Raw genomic sequence first — 18,474 nt, 5'->3', positions numbered from 1 at the left:
TACTGAACTAACTCCTTTAAAGAAACTCGAACAAGACGAAAGACATTTGCATGATAAGAAGGAACTTTCGTCCAACGTTTTCTATTGCTTGTTGAGTGAGTATGTTGAGAGAATGGATGCGAAAGATTGTTATGTATGCACACAAATACCTACCTCAGTAGTGGAAGGGGTGACATAACATAGAATGCCTCTTACGTATGGAATTACATGTAGTTTAATAATGACCAGATTTTACGGCCAGGAGTATATTCACTACTTTTATTCCAATCAGGATGTTACATTTGCATATATCCCCATAATCGAGTACCTGAGTAAAGTAGCAAGGGATTACTATATAAAATTGATGAGGGGTTTCTTTGAGCCTTTGTCACCTTTTCACACAGCTCACGCCCACAGAGAAAACCTTACATGCTTGCTTTCACCAATGGAGATAAGCTTTTTAGATCGCACTGACGATAGAAGGAAAGAGGTGAAGGAGAAATTAGAAAGGGAATTACACAAGAGGACATCTGTAGATAACTATGCTTTTGCCGCGATAAAGACGCAAGGGAAAATAGCTTTAGATACATTACACGTAGGGAGATTCTGTGTACATAGACATAAATCATATTATGACACAGTTTTTGTGGGAACGAGTGAATGTAAACATACGTTTTTGTTTCAACCTAAATGGACGTTCATGCTGAATGGACAAGACCCAGTTATTCCAGGGGTATATTATATTTGTGGACTTAACGCCTATTATCGCCTTCCTAAAGGATGGTATGGGAGATGTTATTTGGGAATAGTGTTCCCAAAGGTTTATCAACTGGACGATTTAAAGAATTTTCCAAAGCTGTCTGAATCACATCATGTTCAGAAAAGAGAGACAGCTTCTGGTGTAGTAGGAGATATATTTGGAGCAGTGATTCCTTCAGTAGGAGTCATATTGAATTCAATTAAAATACGAAAGTTGTCTACTATTATGGATAACATGCTGACAAAATTCTCAGGAGCTATAATCCTGATGGATGCTGAACTGGCTGCAGAAAGAGCTATGACTCTTCATAATCGGCTTGCCTTAGACATCCTTTTAGCAAAAGATGGCGGCGTTTGCAAAATGCTTGGTACACGTCACTGTTGTACTTATGTTCCGGACAACAGTGGGCAAATTAGAAAAATGCTTACAAACTTAACTAACGAAAGTGCAGATTTGAAAGAATTGAAAGAACCAGGAGTATGGGAGAAGGTTGGAAAAGGATTTGCTTCCGTGGGAAATTGGCTCAGCAACATTTGGAACGGATTATTACTGAAAATCGTAAAAGGAATATTAATAGTATTAATTTGTTTATTGGGTATTTCGGGAATATGGAAACCTATTAATATATTGAAAGCAAGAAACAAAAGAAGAAGAGAAGAGAAGAGAAGAGAAAATAGAAAACAAAATGGTAGAAATATACAGAGAAAATCAAAGGGAACCAAAAGAAAGAGGGAATTGACTGAAGTGCCGAATTACTAAAACAGAATTTTAATTGGAATAAAATTTGTGGGTAGATTTGATGTGATGACATAATTAGTCATCAGAGGAGGGATTGATGACGCAGAAAAAGAAGGACTAACATATATTCATATATCATGTAACAAAATCGTATAAGGTAGAATGATTTTAGCAAAGAAAAATAATGTACGTGGGAAATTGTGCCCACGGAGTAGTTCGCCATTATTATAAACAAGCCTCATTAATCATGAAGAATTGACAAATGTAGTAATCCGTCATAATTGCAAAATGTGTTTTATGATTTTCTTGATTGGAACTGTTTTGTGCTTAGCTTAAATTTAGTAGAGGCTTTGGCCTAGTCGCCTGGTCTCAAATTCAACTGCGTGGTTTTCACTTGCACTAACAAAAGCATATTATTTAATTTAAAGGTTGTACTTTTCCAGTAGAAATGACTAATACACTTATCTCAAGGTTTCGTGCTAGGATGGTTGCATCCCTTTTGATACAAGGTCAACTCCTGCAGGTGCGAACAATAGAAGCACTGTGATAAAATTAATTGGCAAAATTGTTGTAACTTGTGTTCCAAGGCTCCAAGGACAATGTATGCATAAAAGAGTACTAGGAGAAAGACACTATTCATTGGTCAAATTGAAGCCACCCTATGAACCCTCCAATGGAAGACTCTGCAGAATTTGGAATGATTCTTACTTAAACCCACCGGACAAAGAGAAGTCAGCCATTTTCCTTGATGCCATCTTTGAAGCTAAATGCCAGACGCCATCTTGGACGACATCTTGATGCCCTTTTCTCTATTCCAGAGAAAGAGACTTTAAGAATTCTCACCCTAGAGACTTTAACTTTAATGTTGCCCCGTCTTGCCCATGCAGTAACTTTGCCCCATTCTCCTTGCTGCTGCAAGGAAACTTGCCCTTAATTCTGCCCCTTTGAGATCTGCCCCATGCTGACCGAACCGGTACCTGAAGGACGAAGACTTTCCTTGTATGCTGATTGTATTTGGTAATTATGAAAGGATAACTGTATTATGCATTGTGTTTTTCCTTTAGGTACCAACTGCTATTTTTATAGGGCCCAAGCTAGAAGTTTTCCAAATTTGTGTTGACTAAATTCATTTCGCATGAAGTCCCACATGCCAATGCTAATTAGAGGTTAGTTAAGGTATTCACTTGATGCACCATGTTGAATTGAAATCTTGTTATGCTGACCGATGTATGCAATTAGTCAAGTTCAATTACTAATATTAGTGATTTGCATTGCCATAACTGAATGTATTATAATTCAGATTTTGCGTAGATTATGTTTCTTCCGCCGCTATGGACAGCTAGTAATGTTCGTATACATATATCATTTGGTTTTGAGACTCATATATATCGTTTTAGCTTTGTTAATATAGGGAAATAAATTCACTAACCTTAAATAAACTGGTGTGGTTATTCATGACTGAAAGGTCATGGTGCGTCGAAATACCAACTGTTATTGATTCCTAATGTGTTATTTTGATCTATTAATTGAGTATTGGCTATCGATTACAATAGTCACTGATTATTAGTTTAAGTGATCCGACTATTCTAGGATGAGGAGAACCCAACTCGGTTAAAAGGTTCACAGACCTCCAACGTGTCCAGGTATAGGGAAATTTATAAAGGCTAGACGCGTTATCACTACCTTCCTGAGAAGTCTTTGAATGCTCGTCCTTGCTACCCTGACAGTCAAGTGTGCAGAGATGGTGTACTGTGACCATTTTGCAGAGCCATAGTGGGAAGTACCCCAGGACATGGTTGGGGCCCAGTAGCCTCTTTCTGCCTTTTGCCCCTACCTCCCCTGAACGGGATCTGATACGGGCATTATGCTCATGCACTGCTAAGTGTTATTTATACTACCCAGCATTCAGAGTGACATTTGTGTTGTTCATAGATTCGGATTTGGCCGGGTCTTTTGGTGTTTATTTTCAAATATGTCAGGTGTAGGTATGAGTGCTCTTGTGCAGAATGTTATAGTGCCAGTGTGGCTTGAACTGCCTGTGATGTTGGCATTGTAATGTGGGAGCTGGTGCTGAGGTGAAGGAGAGTTTGGGAGTGTGGTGAACTGTAGTCCTGATGGGTGTCAGGGATTGACCAGAGAGTGGTGGAAACTACAAGTTCCAGGTTCCAGGGACCACAAAAGAGGTACAGTGAAACTAAAATCCGTCCCTCTGTAAAAGGGTTACTGGATGGAAGGTGGATCCTGACATAACTGGTACCCAGATGAACTGCCAGAACTCCATAGCTGAGCATCACTAAGGTAACAAAGCTTCTTGGTTCTTGTCTAAGTGTATCAGATGACTATCATTAGGGACTGTTAAACTGAGCTGAACCAGGCGCCCCTGAGGAAGGATGTAGAATGCTCTCTTTTTTACATACATTAACCCTACTAGATAGACACAGAGGGTGGGCAGTGCTGGGAGCCTAAAGACAAACCCCCATCTTAACACATCCACAGACAGTAGTCATTGCAGCAGTATGGACAATATTTACACAGGGCAGAGCGGTTCACTTTGGCTAAACAAATGGTTAGGTTAACCCTTGAGGTAAATTATTGTGCTAAATACTCAAATTGAGTATCCTTTACATACTATATATTCTGAGTTCCAAACCAGTGTTATCGTTTACACTGGAAACATGCATGTGTCTGAGAACAAAAAAATAGAAATGTTTATAAATTGGGTCTAGGAGAGTCTTAATCCAGTACGCTTCAAGTGACTGTTAAATGTTAATTACCAAAAATGTTATATGTCCTCAGCGTGAAAGTGTGGGCAATAGTACATTAATCACGACTACCTGTTCATCAGTAGAGTCTTTAAAGTGCACAGACTAATAGCTGATTTATTTTCGTAAGCAGAGTCGAGGCTATGAGCCGACAATTGAACTTTTGCCCTGGTGAAAAGGTACTGGTCATTTCACTGGCCATTTGTAGACATGACGAACGTGTTAACGATGGTCCTGCTATTTGATAAATGCTGTAGGCTGAATCGTCTTTTATTAGGCCGACTTTATATTAAATACGAAAAATGTATTGTTTTAGTTAGATGTGTCGTGCAATGAAAAATGAATCACCAGTTAATACCACACAGAAGCGTCTCAAAGGACGAGACCGAATGGCTGTATTTATAGAATACTATAAAACACACATGTAAACAAGGAAATGGATAATGTTACAGAATAAAGATAGCCATAACCTCTTTCAAAAACCTGACAGCCATTTCCACAGTGTGGAGCTTCTTAAACAGCGGCAGCGCTGGGGCCGTCCATCTTCTTGAGTGGCAGCCAAGGATGATTTACCTATTGACTGACGTCGTACGTGGAGCTTTCCGCAGAGAAGCAGCAGCCACATTCAGAGGCTGAATTCAACCGCGGGGAGAAGGGATGGGAGTGGAGCTCGCTCTTCATCGCATTTACACTGTCTGCCTGTCTTGAAGACGACAACCTTTTCCTCCTTAAATGTGAGTCATAAGAAATCAGGGATCGAGTGTTCGGCCCTAGATATAATTCCACTTACAGAGTCTAAAGTTTTATTGTGCTGCAGAATGAATCTGTTTGCCAAGCGCACAAATGTATTCCACAATCTTCTGACACCTGGTGTTATCAAGCACACTGACACAATATATAATTATCCAAGCCTGGCAATTTACGAGGACTTTCTTTTGACCGCTCTTCAATAAATCACAAACGCTGCAGTGAGGCCTCGGCCATCCATGACCGACCTTGATGCCTCTGGAAGGACTGGAGAGGACGAAGCCACTTGAGTGGTGCGTAAAGCGGGCTATCTCACATTGGGTCTCACTAACGATCTTCTCTGGAGTAAATATATTGGGTAGAGATAATTATCAGAATCATAAAAACGTTCTTATGGTATGCAAAAGAAGTTTAATGTAGTGCACACAGCAAGTTTCCAGCTGGTTTGCTTGTAGACAAGGGCGTGGTACATGCAGCGGGCTCGTCAGATTGGGTCTCAGCAATGATTCGCTCTACAGTAAATGTACTGGACAGAGAAACAAAAAAGTAAATTTAATTCGAGGGATGAGAAGAGGTTAGGTTACTATGCTAAAACAGTTTTATACGTGGCACACAACAAGTATCTAGTCGCTTTGCTTTCGGACACATGGTTGAAAACTCTGGACCAGACGCCAATATAAGAGGCTTTGAGGTTAATGGTGATGAATCCTAAAGGATCTGATAAATAATTTGGGCTACGATTATGAGTTAGGATTAAATATGTGCAGAGATTCAGGTCGGTAGTAATTTCTGTTTCTAACTGGTATCTCTGCACATATTTACTCTGAGTACTAAGTAAACTCCACAAAACGGGGGAAATATGCAGATCTGTTTGTTTATGGTTTGAATTCCAGCTCTGTGTGGTTTAACACACACACACTTAACACCTTCTCTGGCTAGGTGGTAAATGTGTGGAAGTGGGCTTTTGTGGGACAAGGTGGTGGCAAGGATTAGTGCGTGTTAGACTTTTCATCCATGGCGTGGTCTCCCTTAACTTTTTGCCTCTATTCCCCAGGTTGTTGATGTGTGCTGGACTCTGATTTTACTGTTTTTGTTACTCTGGGCACTTTACCACTGCTAACCAGTGCTAAAGTGCAAGTGCTCCTTTACAAATTATGTATGTAATTGGCTTATCCATGATTGGCATATTTGATTTATTAGTAAGTCCCTAATACAGTGCACTAGAGGTGCCCAGGGCCTTTAAATCAAATGCTACTAGTTGGCCTGCAGCACTGGTTGTGCCACCCACATAAGTAGCTCTGTAGTCATGTCTCAGACCTGCCTCTGCAGTGTCTGTGTGTGCAGTTTTAACTGTAAATTCGATTTGGCAAGTGTACCCACTTGCCAGGCCTAAACCTTCCCTTTTCTTACATGTCAGACACCCCTAAGGTAGGCCCTAGGTAGCCCCAAGGGCAGGGTGCAGTGTATGGTTAAGGTAGGACATATAGTAATGTGGTTTATATGTCCTGACAGTGAAATATTGCTAAATTCGTTTTTCACTGTTGCAAGGCCTGTCCCTCTCAGAGGTTAACATGGGGGCTACCTTTAAATCTGATTAATGTGTAGATTCCCTTGTGGAGCGGATGGACATGTGGAGTTTGGGGTCTCTGAGCTCACAATTTAAAAATACATCTTTTAGTAAAGTTGATTTTAAGATTGTGTGTTTGAAAATGCCACTTTTAGAAAGTGGGCATTTTCTTGCTTATACCATTTCTGTGACTCTGCCTGTTTGTGGATTCCCTGTCTGGGTCAGTTTGACAGTTGGGCTGGTTGCACCTCACACTAGACAGTGACACAAAGGGAGCTGGGGTGTAGCCTGCATATCCTGATGAGCCATCTGTGCTAGGTGGGAGGGGAAGAGTGGTCACTCACACCTGAAAGGGCTGTGCCTGCCCTCACACAGTGCAGTCTCCAACCCCCTGGTGAGTGTCTGGGGCCTGGCCTGGGCGAGGCAGGATTTCACATTCAAAAGAGACTTTACTTTGAAGTAGGCCTACTTCAAAGGAGAAATTGGGTATAAGAAGAGCACCCAAAACCACAGACTTTAGATCACTTTTGCACTTCAAGAGGAACCTCTGCCTGGAGAAGAGCTGAAGAGCTGAGGAGAAGTGCTGCCCTGCCTGTGACTGTGCTTTGTGGAGCTATCCTGCAGTTGCTGCTTCTGCCAGAGTAAGAGGGCAAAGACTGGACTTTGTGTGCCTTCCATCTTGTGAAGAAATCTCCAAGGGCTTGATTTAGAGCGTGTCTCCTGTTGTTTGAAGTCTCAGGGAAAGCAAAGACTTCTCTCTGCCAGCACCTGAAGTCTCTGGAGAGACTCCTACCCTGCCCTGTGGTGCCCATCCAGTTCCTGTGACCCTGAAAGGAGAAGCTGGCAGCATAAAGACAAGGTAATCCACTCACAGAGCGCTGTGCGGGGAAAAGATTGACGCAACTCTGATCTGCGGCTGAAGAAACGACGCGCCGCCGGCTCTGCAGCTGAGAAACAATGCTGGCAGGAAACGCGACCGAAGAATCGACGCACGGAGCAGGAGAAACGACGCGGGGTTTTGGGATCATCGTGCAGCTGGATTTCCGACTCAAGTACTGCTGTGCGTGGAAAAACAACGCAAGGCCTGCCCGGACCCGAGAGTGCTGACTGGATCGACGCACCGCTCTCCTGCGGAGAGAAGAAATGACACGCCCAACCCGGCGACAGGAGAAACAACACACGGTCCCGCTCGTGAGTGGAATCAATGCCTCACAAGCCCTTTTTGATGCACATTCGCCCGTGTGGGGTTATTTTTGAAGCGCACCAGGTACATTTTCACGCTAGCAGCGCTAGTGTGTGTTTAAAACTACTCAAAGACTCTTTTTGCATTTTTATTGATAACTTGACTTGTGTATTGTGGATTTTTGTCGTTTTGGTCTTGTTTTGTTTAGATAAATATTTCCTATTTTTCTAAACTGGTGTTGTGGCATTTTGTAGTGTTTCATTAAGTTACTGTGTGTGTTGGTACAAATACTTTACACCTAGCACTCTGAAGTTAAGCCTAATGCTCTGCCAAGCTACCAAGGTGGTAAGCAGGGGTTAGCTGAGGGTGATTTATTTTACCCTGACTAGATTGAGGGTCCTTGCTTGAACAGGGGGTAACCTGACTGTCATCCAAAGACCCCATTTCTAACAGGGCGGATGAGGAGAGATGGGGTGGATGTTACTTGGCATGGTAGAGCATTACATGCCCCACACTGCCTTGGGAGGGGGCAGGGCTGATCTGCAGTCCATTCCTAAGGTGATTTTGCCAGCCAGATTTTTCGACTGGCAAAATTGAGTCCATTGTTCCTGTATTGGGAATTCAAGGTGTGGGAAGAATGGCTCACTCATGACTGAACAGAGCAGAATTCCACTTAAGTCATACTCAGGACCTTAGTTGTGGGCTTTTGATGAACTTCAGATGGTTGGTTCTTAAGGCAAAACTTCAGATAGAGAAATTAAGGGCTTAGCGCAGCCATCCTAAAAAACACTTCCTCTCACTTTCCTGAATCTGAGGCTCACAAACCGGGTGGGGTAAGCTGCATCACAATAAAGGGGGATAGATACCTTCTGCATCTCCTCTCCCTTGAGGGCGAGGGCTATGATTCGCTTGGTGTAGAAGACTCTAGTACATGAGAGTTTTATTTTTTCCCAATGGAAGTAGGTCATTTTGCATTCTTTGCTTATCTTCAACAGCCAACCGTCTTCAGGCCTAACAAGGTCTACCACACTCATGTCTGGTAGGTCTACTGCAATCTCCCATAAATAAGGCATGATAGAAAACTTACTTAGCATGGCAGAACTATCTAGATCACCTCACACAATCTCTGGGCACAACAAATGGTCCTTCTACATGTCTTTCTTCCAGTGATTATATGTAACTACAGATTCTCTGGGCTTTTAATGTACATTACAAGAGTACCTCTTCTGATTTCAATGCCTCTTTTCAGTGCTGAAATAAAATATGATTTAATTAAATGTTCCACAAACCCGTAGGAGTGAGCTTTATAGAGCCCTTCAGTATGACTACAAAAAGTTCAGTCGCCATGCATATTGCCACACTCCAGTGATTCATGGGCACGGAGATGAATGTGGATACATATTGTGCTATGCAGCAGAGTTGTACTTATGTTTGTGACTTAAGGTCTGTATGTATCACTGCATTTTACGTCTGGCTTGACAGCATAGCTTTCACCAGATCTAATGTGATCTGTAGAAATTGAGTTTCAGATGTGCTTCTCAGTAGGCCACAAGTTGATTCCCTTGAGTACAGCATTTGATTGGGGTGAAGTTGTGTGTTTCACTAAAAAAGGTGTGTTTGTGTTCCGTTTTTAGCTTTATTGGAAATCTTATGACAAGACAGTGATCAAGGCTATAGATCACATTGCTTATTATGAAAAGTTTGGATAGCGGAAATAGTACTAATGTGTTTCTTGTGAAAAGCATAAGTTAAAGTCAATAAACAATACAAATTATTATTACTATGTGGTAAAACTTCAAAAAGTTACTGTGTTACATATTACTCTAGAAGGCAAGTGCTTCAGTGTTGGATATCCCCTGTGACAAACCTTGGGGATAGAAGATTTGCATTTTTATCGGGAGACTTGGGGGAACGCTGGGTGGAAGGAAATTTGTGGCTCCTCTCACATTCCAGAACTTTCTGTCACCAAAATATGAGGAAAAGGTTTTTTTCGGCCAAATTTTGAGGTTTGCAAAGGATTCTGGGTAACAAAATCTGTGAGAGCCCCACAAGTCACCCCATCCTCTATTCCCCTATGTGTCTAGTTTTGAAAAATGCACAGGTTTGTTAGGTTTTCCTAGGTGCCGGCTAAGCTAGAGATCAAAATCCACAGTTAGGCGCTTTCCAAAAAACACATCAGTTTTAAATGTAAAAATGTGATGTGTCCATGTTGCATTTCCTGTTGCGGGCATTATGCCTACCCACGCAATTGAGGTGCCATTTTTATCAAGTGACTTGGGGGAACACAGAATAGCAAAACAAGTGTTATGGCCCCTTGTCTTTCTCTACATTTTCTCCTTCCAAATGTAAGACAGTGTGTAAAAAAGACGTCTATTTGAGAAATGCATTGTAATTCACATGCTAATATGGGCACCCCAGAATTCAGAGATATGCAAATAACCACTGCTTCTCAACACCTTATTTTGTGCTAATTTTGGAAATACAAAGGTTTCCTTGATACCTATTTTTCACTCCTTAAATATTTCAGCAAATTAACTGCTGTACACCCAGTGTACAATGAAAACCCATTACAAGGTGCAGCTCATTTATTGGACCTGGGCTCTTGATGAACTTACAAGCCCTATATATATGTGCAACCAGAAGAGTCCAGCAGATGTAACAGTATATTGCTTTAAAAAATCTGACATCTCAGGAAAAAGTTACAGAGTAAAACGGGGAGAAAAATGGCTGTTTCTTCACCTCAACTTCAATATTTTTTTATTCCAGCTATTATTTTCTGTAGGAAAACCTTGTAGGATGTACACAAATGTCCCCTTGCTGAACTCAAAATGTTGTCTACTTTTCAGAAATGTTTCGCTTTCCGGGATCCAGCATTGGTTTCACACCCATTTCTGTCAATAACTGGAAGAAGGCTAAAAGCACAAAATATAGTAAAAATGGGGGATGTCCCAGTAAAATCACAAAATTGTGTTGAAAAATGTAGTTTTCTGATTCAAGTCTGCCTGTTCCTGAAAGCTGGGAAGATGGTGATTTTAGCACCACAAAAGCTTTGTTGATGCCATTTTCAGGGGAAAAAAACACAAGCCGCCTTCTGCAGCCCTTTTTTCCCAGTGTTTTTAAAAAGCTGTATTTTGGCTAATTCCTTGGTCTCCTCCAGGGGAACCCACAAAGTCTGAGTACCTCTAGAATCCCTAGGATTTTGGAAAAAAAGGACGCACATTTGGTGTGGGTAGCTTATGTGGACAAAAAGTTATGAGGGCCTAAGCACAAACTGCTCCAAATAGCCAAAAAAAAGGCCTGGCACCTGAGGGGGGGGGGGGGGGGCTAGCAGCAAAGGGGTTAAGGCTTTCATATATTATCCAAACCTATTGGCATTGTCAGTGCTTGTCAGTATCCTTTCCCCCTGGGAAAAAACTGTATTATTAAATAGTTATACAAGCGTGATAGGTTCTGGTAATGCGGCATCCAAATGAGTCATATTATTCAGTGCGATGTTTGGCACCTAGTCGTGAACCTTTCTATGATGATAGAAAAAATAAAAAACGCTTTCAAAGTATTGTTTTGAAATTGTCAGCGCTTCAATTTTTATGGATTTCCAGGAGTATTTCTCAAGAGACCTTCTAGAGCCCCGGCAGAAAAACAACTTTGTAAATGAATTACACGCATAATAAGGTAAGTATGCTTCGTGCCAGCAGGATGAACTGTGCACGTGCTGCAGTATGCATTGATGACTGGTCACGAGTTGTAATCCTAGGACAGCCTACTCAGCCGTCTCTCCTTGTGGAGATTAGTACATTGAATACCATTAAAGTGGGTTGTTGTAAACAGGTTATTTACAAAGCACTCAAACAGCAGAAGTGTGGTATGCCGCTCTATTCAAAAACTGCACACACTTCATTCCCTACAATGAGTGTTCCAAGGCAGATCCGTTTGTCTGTCTCTGTGCTTCAGTTCCCCGTTGCTAAAAAAGCAAAAAACACGATGTCCTTATAATCAACCCAGATACCACTTGAAGCTGCTGGGTCTGTGCATATTATAAAGTCGTAAGCCCTGGGCCACATACCAAATAAATGAATGACCCAGAGACATGGTTACTGGACTTACAACTAGCCATGAGCACATGCACCCAGGCTGTTTTACTGGCAGGGACTCCTGACCGGTGACATCTGTGTTGGATGGGTGTGGGGAGGGGGGTAAAGACCAGCCCTCAAGGAGTGGCTGAGAGTAAGTGTTTAGCAAACACTAGTATATGTCCAGCAGGGCATTGCATTCCTCCCAAACTTTATTAAAAATAAAAAGAAGTCCAACCTGTGAGAATAAAACAAAAAACACACTAGACACCGCTTAGTCTCTCACCCTCGAAAGGCAGTCCACAGGCTGGCAGTAGACAGGCGAAGTTGGGTGCACCCAGGCGTCTCTGTACTCACCCATGGTTTAATCAGCTACTACTGGGCACGTACTCTGTGCAGATGGAGTCCAGATTTTTTGACAGCCAGTTGGTTAGGTCAATGTCTACTCACACACTATTGGTCAGTCCTGAGTGCTCTCATGGTGATGCTTTTGGTGTCAAACAGTTCAAACATGGTGCATCAGGAGCCTTGGTGGAGCCTGCTGCAGAGGTTTCTCGTAAGGCATCCTGACTCCATGATGGCCAATCCCGCAAAGACTGGAAGGACATCAGTGATGCTTGGATGCCTTCCTCTGAAGCCCCAGTGCTTCTTGGACCAACTCTTGTGCAGGGATTCCATTGAGGCCCTTTCGATGGGTCGCCGCAGGATTGCGTGGACTATGCAGAAGGGCCTAAGTGGAGCCTTGGCAACGGGTGAACACTGTCGGTCACTAGGTACAAAATCTAGTAATCCCCCACAACAACCCGGCTGCGGCAGCCAGTGTCTGCCAGAAAGGATGCTGGCCACAGCTGCCACGCAGCACACACGAAAAAATGAGGCCAGAACCCATAGGTGTCAGCATGAGGCCACCCCGTGATTGAAACAAAGCACTCCCTTGAGCACCCTCACCCTCATTGCGCACCTGGGCAAAGGTGAGAATGAGCCAACATCATGCCATTCACAGCTATGCAACAACAGGGAGGTAGATCCCCATGGCCACTCGCCACACAGATATTGCTGAAATAGAGAGGAGCCGGTGTGACGACTTTCACTGTGCTGCATGCCGGGCACATCAAATCAAGTCAAGAAAGCAAAGTAAAGAACTGGCATGCTTTACCTGAGTGTACATCTGCTACCTCTCATATCTCCATTGCTTTCCAAAAATTGCTAATCAGTTGCAGGAGAAACATGACCATGCCTGGCCCAAGGTATATATTATAGTGAGAACAGCTCTTTTCCTCCTTTGCTGCAGGGGTGACCAGGGTTTTAAAGGGAAGCCAGGACAGGTGCATAGTGCATAGAGAACCCTCTGGTGGCCATCTGCAGTGACCGCTGTGAAGTAAGCGAGGGAAGCCGAAGTTGTAGGCAACACGGTAATTTTATTTTATGTAAAATTGTCCCCGATCTCCAAACGCGTACCGAGGCGGCACACGAGCAGCAACCGTTTCATCTATCGCGGCCGCGCTCGCTCCGGTCTTCTGGTGTCGCGCTAGGCAACACCAGAACGGCCGCGCTCGCTCCGCTCTTCTGGTGTCGCACTAGGCAACACCAGAACGTCGCAAGTACAACATTGAGTTTTTTTTTAATTTTTTTTTTACAAACAATACAACCCCCATCTCAACAGAAAAAAATACCCTTATTTACAAAAGCTATAAACCACAATAAAAAAATAAACACATAAGAAATTAACGTTGCCAGAAAATACATCGAAATTACCCGTTGTCTAATAAATGCAGTTTAGAAGACACAACTCATACAGTAACTCATTGACGCAGTTTCCAAGTCAATTTTCTTACTCTGTTACTCCTGCGCACGACCAAACCTTCACCAGTACTGTCACACAAATCAGACTGTTTCACTAAACCAGCCCCACTTACATTCGAGTCAGACTGTCTTACTAAATCACCCTTAGTTACAAACTGAGGATCCGATCTCCCTTTCAGTTTGACAACCTTGACCCCTGAACCCTTACAGCATTACCCAAAACAAGATCAACCCTAACCGGTTCAGAAAATTTGGGATTGCCCTTTTTAACAAAAGTAGGCAATTTTACTGCAACCCAATCGCCTACTGCAATAGACGACTCTTTTGCCCCTTTCTTGTTGTCAAAGTATCTCTTTTGTGCACACTGTTTGTTATCCACGTTAGTTTTGATAATGTCAGTACGGTCTCCAACATGCATATTTTTAAAAAACTTGGACATCCACCCAGGTTTGATTTGCGTATTAGGCTTTCTTCCTTTCAAAGCTTCAAAAGGAGATACCCCCGTGGTGGAATGAGGAGTAGTTCTATAAAACCACAGCATTGCTTGGACCGACGCCTGCACATCACACCCATTCTTCAACGCCCACCTGACACAATCCCCCAACACACGGTTGAATCTCTCCACCAAACCATTCGTTTGGGGTTGATAAAGAGAACATCTCAGATGTTTAACATGCCCTTGCTCCAAAAATGTTTTAAACTCTTCAGACATAAATTGAACTCCATTGTCCGAAATGATTTCCTCTGGAAACCCTTCACTCATGAACACTTCCCTCAGGAATAGCACAAGAGTCTTGGCATTCGGGTCCTGAACAAATTTGACATAAGGCCACTTTGAAAAATAATCAACAATAACATATGCATAGCGCAACTTACAATTTAGTGAGTGAAAAGGTCCTACCATATCAACCCCCAATTTACGCCAAGGACCATCAGGACACATTATGGGCATTAAGGGTGGTGTTACAGGTTTCAAACACTTGTCAGGGTTGGAACACACTACACAATTCCTTACTAATTGATCGATTTCATTGTCCATGCGAGGCCACCAAAAACTGTCTCTCACTCGTCTTTTTGTCAATGTGGCCCCCAAATGACCATCATGCGCTTTCTTCAATAGAGAACACCTCAAACCTTCCGGGGGAATTAATTTGTCGTTCCTCAAAAGAATACCATCCTCAATTGTCAACTCATCAGAAACCTACCAAAATGGCTGAATGGCCGACGCCAACTCCCTCTCATACGGCCAACCCTCAACTATACACTTCATAACTGTGCACAAGTCAATATCATCAGCCATCTTCTCCTTCCACTCTGACTCAGAACATACACATACTTGTTCAACCTCAACTGCTGCAATCATACAACATTCGTCATCCACAAAATCATCAACCAACGGGCTACGCTGACTGGGAAATCTTGACAGAAAATCTGCCCTCACGTTAAATATATGTGTCTACATCTTCACTTGAGCGTTGTACTCTTTTAAAAAACTTGTGTCTAGCCACTACCAAGCTGGGGGGAGCATCAAATCTGTTGCTCATTTTCTTCACTGCAGATTCATACTCATCCATTTCATCATCCTCCATCAGTACTTCAGGTAGATGCTTGAAAATCGCTCTTCCCTCAAAGCCAATAGAATGGAGCAGCAGACATTTTTTCCGTTCCGGCCTGTAACGTGATGCACCAATCGTCCCTAAATATGTTTCGAAGGCATCAAACCATTGTTTCCAACATATAGCTGGTTCACCTGGACTGTCTAGAAATGGCGGTGGGGGCAGAACCGATTGCATGGTGAGGCTACTCAAAAATATTTACAAAATAAACAATATAACTGTACTGAAAAAATAATTTTGCTGAATTGTCCGCAACACACCAAAATGTAAATGTTGTTTGTTTTTTTTTTTTTTTTTTTTTCTCTCACATCAAAAGTTAGATTTCCAACAAATGTTCGCTACACAATCTATAATCCTTCTGAGAACAGTTGTCTTAAGTCTGTAAAACGCTGTTTGTAGACATATACTGTGACAACGTAAAGTAGCGTAGGTCAAATCATCAGTAGACCAGTCCATACCTTGTTTTTTTTTTATTTAGTAGCAAATAAACTCCTTAGTTTGCGTTTGGCTTATTTTTGCGTGCAGTTGGAGTATTTCCTTGAAGCAAAACCACTCCCCCGAGTGCTGAAAACTCTTTTTTTCTGATTCCAACGTCGTCACAGCCTCAAACATAGAATAGCCACCGACAAGAGACTTTCCGCGCAGGTCCGCAGCATCTGGAGATAACCCTTGTCGCCAAATGAAGTAAGCGAGGGAAGCCGAAGTTGTAGGCAACACGGTAATTTTATTTAATGTAAAATTGTCCCCGATCTCCAAACGCGTACCGAGGCGGCACACGAGCAGCAACCGTTTCATCTATCACGGCCGCGCTCGCTCCGGTCTTCTGGTGTCGCGCTAGGCAACACCAGAACGGCCGCGCTCGCTCCGCTCTTCTGGTGTCGCGCTAGGCAACACCAGAACGTCGCGAGTACAACACGCTGGTCAGAGGAGAGTACTTGCTTCCGGTTGCAACTACCATCATCTGTCCACAAAAGGAAGGCAAGTAAAGCTACTGTAGTTGGGGGAATCATCACCCACCATCCCCCTGCAAAAGACAGATCTGGACAGGATTTGCAATGGTGCAAAAGAGGAACAGTAGTCCTACTGCAAGCGTTGGACTGTTGAGACGGAGGATAAGTATAGGTGCAGTGCATGTCAGACTCTGCTAGAGGACACATGTCTTATAAAGAAAATGTACAGAACAGTTTAACCTGACCCCTGCAGCATGCAGGCAAAGAGGCAAAGAGAAACAGGAGGGAGACTAAGGTGCAAGAGGCTAAAGCCCAGTTGCATACTCAGCCCACTCAACTAGTCGAGAGAGCATTGCACGCCTCCTAGTGGAAGTTTGCTGTGACCACACTCTGGGGAGAGTCACACGGCTCCTAGTGGCAAGCTGCCACCATCGGAAGTAAAAGAAGACCCTCGCCTCCTACAGTGATCCAGCAGAGCACCCTATATACTGTGGCCATGAGAAAGAAAGTATGGAAGATGTTGCAGACCAGATCAAAGAAAGTAAAATCTATCTCCACTGCCATCCAAAATGGATGACACACCTATGAGAGGAAAAGTAAGGACCGAGCAGCAATTTCTCCCCAGTGTCACAACACTACCTACCTGCATCGAGCCACCAACTGCCAACACAGCAGAGACACTGCCCAGAGAAGTCACTTCTGTTCAAGGTAGCACCTCACAGACGGGAAGGACCTTTGTGAATGAAGAGGCCGCTGTTGTGCAATGCAGCCAGAGTGCCTCCAGGGAGCACATGGACAATGCAGGGCTGCATAAAAGAGTACGTACCGGCCAGCTGCCCCAGCACTTAATGGCCACTATTGGCCCGTCAATAGGAGTGTCATTCAGAGTGACCAACCCTTCCAAGCACACACGACCGTAAGCAGAACCAAGTGCTGCAATGGGTGCAGCTTCAAGGGGCAAGCATTGTGTCCTCAAGCAAAGAGGAGGTGAAAGGGAAGTTACCAGCCATCCACGGAACAGAGCAGCCAAGAAGATCCTGAAGGAGGGGCCCAGTGTGGCCTGAATGCAGGAATGAGACTGCAGTCTCCATAACTGCACTAGCACTGCCCTGCAGTGGGCCAAACACTGTTCAGGGTATGTCCTTCCCCACACTGCCTTGAGACAGAGTCACCAGTTGCCCATTACAAGCAAGAGGAGAGTCGCACACCCCGAATGGCAAGCTGCCGCCACCGCAACATGAAGAGGATAAGACACCTAGTCATCAGATAGGACTGGACCTGTGAGAGGTCCATGCAAAGAGAACATATGATGCTGGACGCTACATCACAGCATGCAAGCAGAGAGCGTGGCACAACGCCCCATCACAAAGAGAAGTGAGGAGCGGGGAGAGGAGCGTGTGACAGACCTGTCACGCTCAAGAACCTAACGACAACAGGTGCGCAGGAGGGATGAACAGGGTGAAAAGACCGATGACTTGTATTGCTACCCAAGAGTGCACCAAACAACACAAGCCAGCCTCCAGGTTGCAGCAAATTCACTAGAGACAACCAAGCGGAAATACCGAAAGTAAGCCACCTGCATGCACGAACCACATATCTGCCCCATGCTTCAATGTGCGACCATCCAGCCACAGGCTGCTTGAAGCAGATGGCATCCCTGCTAGCAATGACACATGCCAAAAGAGAAGAACTGCCCAAATACACAACAAGCCACATGCCTGCATAGTACCCCCAGCCACACTCACTCTAGCATGTCACCACCTGTCGTCCAGGTCATCTAATGGCAAACACATCATTGCCATGTGCATCACACGACCCAATGAAGGAGCATATCATCACAAGAGCTTTACCCCTGCAAAACATCAAGAGACCAACTAGTCCAATTGTCCAGAGGATATCTGATAGCCCACCCTCCCCTGTTCTTCATCCAAATGGCACTTGTTTCACTGGGAGGGTCAAGGTAGCAGGAGGATGTGGGAGGTAGACAGTATCTTTTCTTCCTAAGGCTAGTAGAACAGAGTTCTGGGGCACTGCTGGCTCTTTGTTATGTCAGGCGGCAGAGCAACTTATGTTTTGTCAAATGTGTTTGAGATGAATAAGAAGACCAGAGAGTGACAACTGCAGCTAACAAAAGCTAAGGCGTACTTCCGTTTAAGGGATTATAATTCAGGTCTACTTTTTCAGAACACACCCGGTAAGTTCTGGAGTTCTGCTGCGTGTATCTCCCTCAGACAGACCTCTCTGCACACTCTCAAAATAAGAGTCAAGATGTGATATGCTTGTTTTAAAGACAATCAGC

At 43.6% G+C, this 18,474-nt stretch overlaps 1 protein-coding gene across 1 annotated transcript in view; it reads right to left on the bottom strand.

Annotated features, from left to right (window-relative positions):
* XKR4 (XK related 4) overlaps window positions 1-18,474 on the bottom strand; it is a 798,732-nt gene that overhangs the window by 65,176 nt on the left and 715,082 nt on the right.

The sequence above is a fragment of the Pleurodeles waltl genome, chromosome 2_2, assembly GCF_031143425.1.
Source record: "Pleurodeles waltl isolate 20211129_DDA chromosome 2_2, aPleWal1.hap1.20221129, whole genome shotgun sequence".
NCBI lineage: Eukaryota > Metazoa > Chordata > Amphibia > Caudata > Salamandridae > Pleurodeles > Pleurodeles waltl.
The sequence above is the reverse complement of the archived record's forward strand: the minus strand, read 5'-3'. Positions and strand labels throughout refer to the sequence as shown.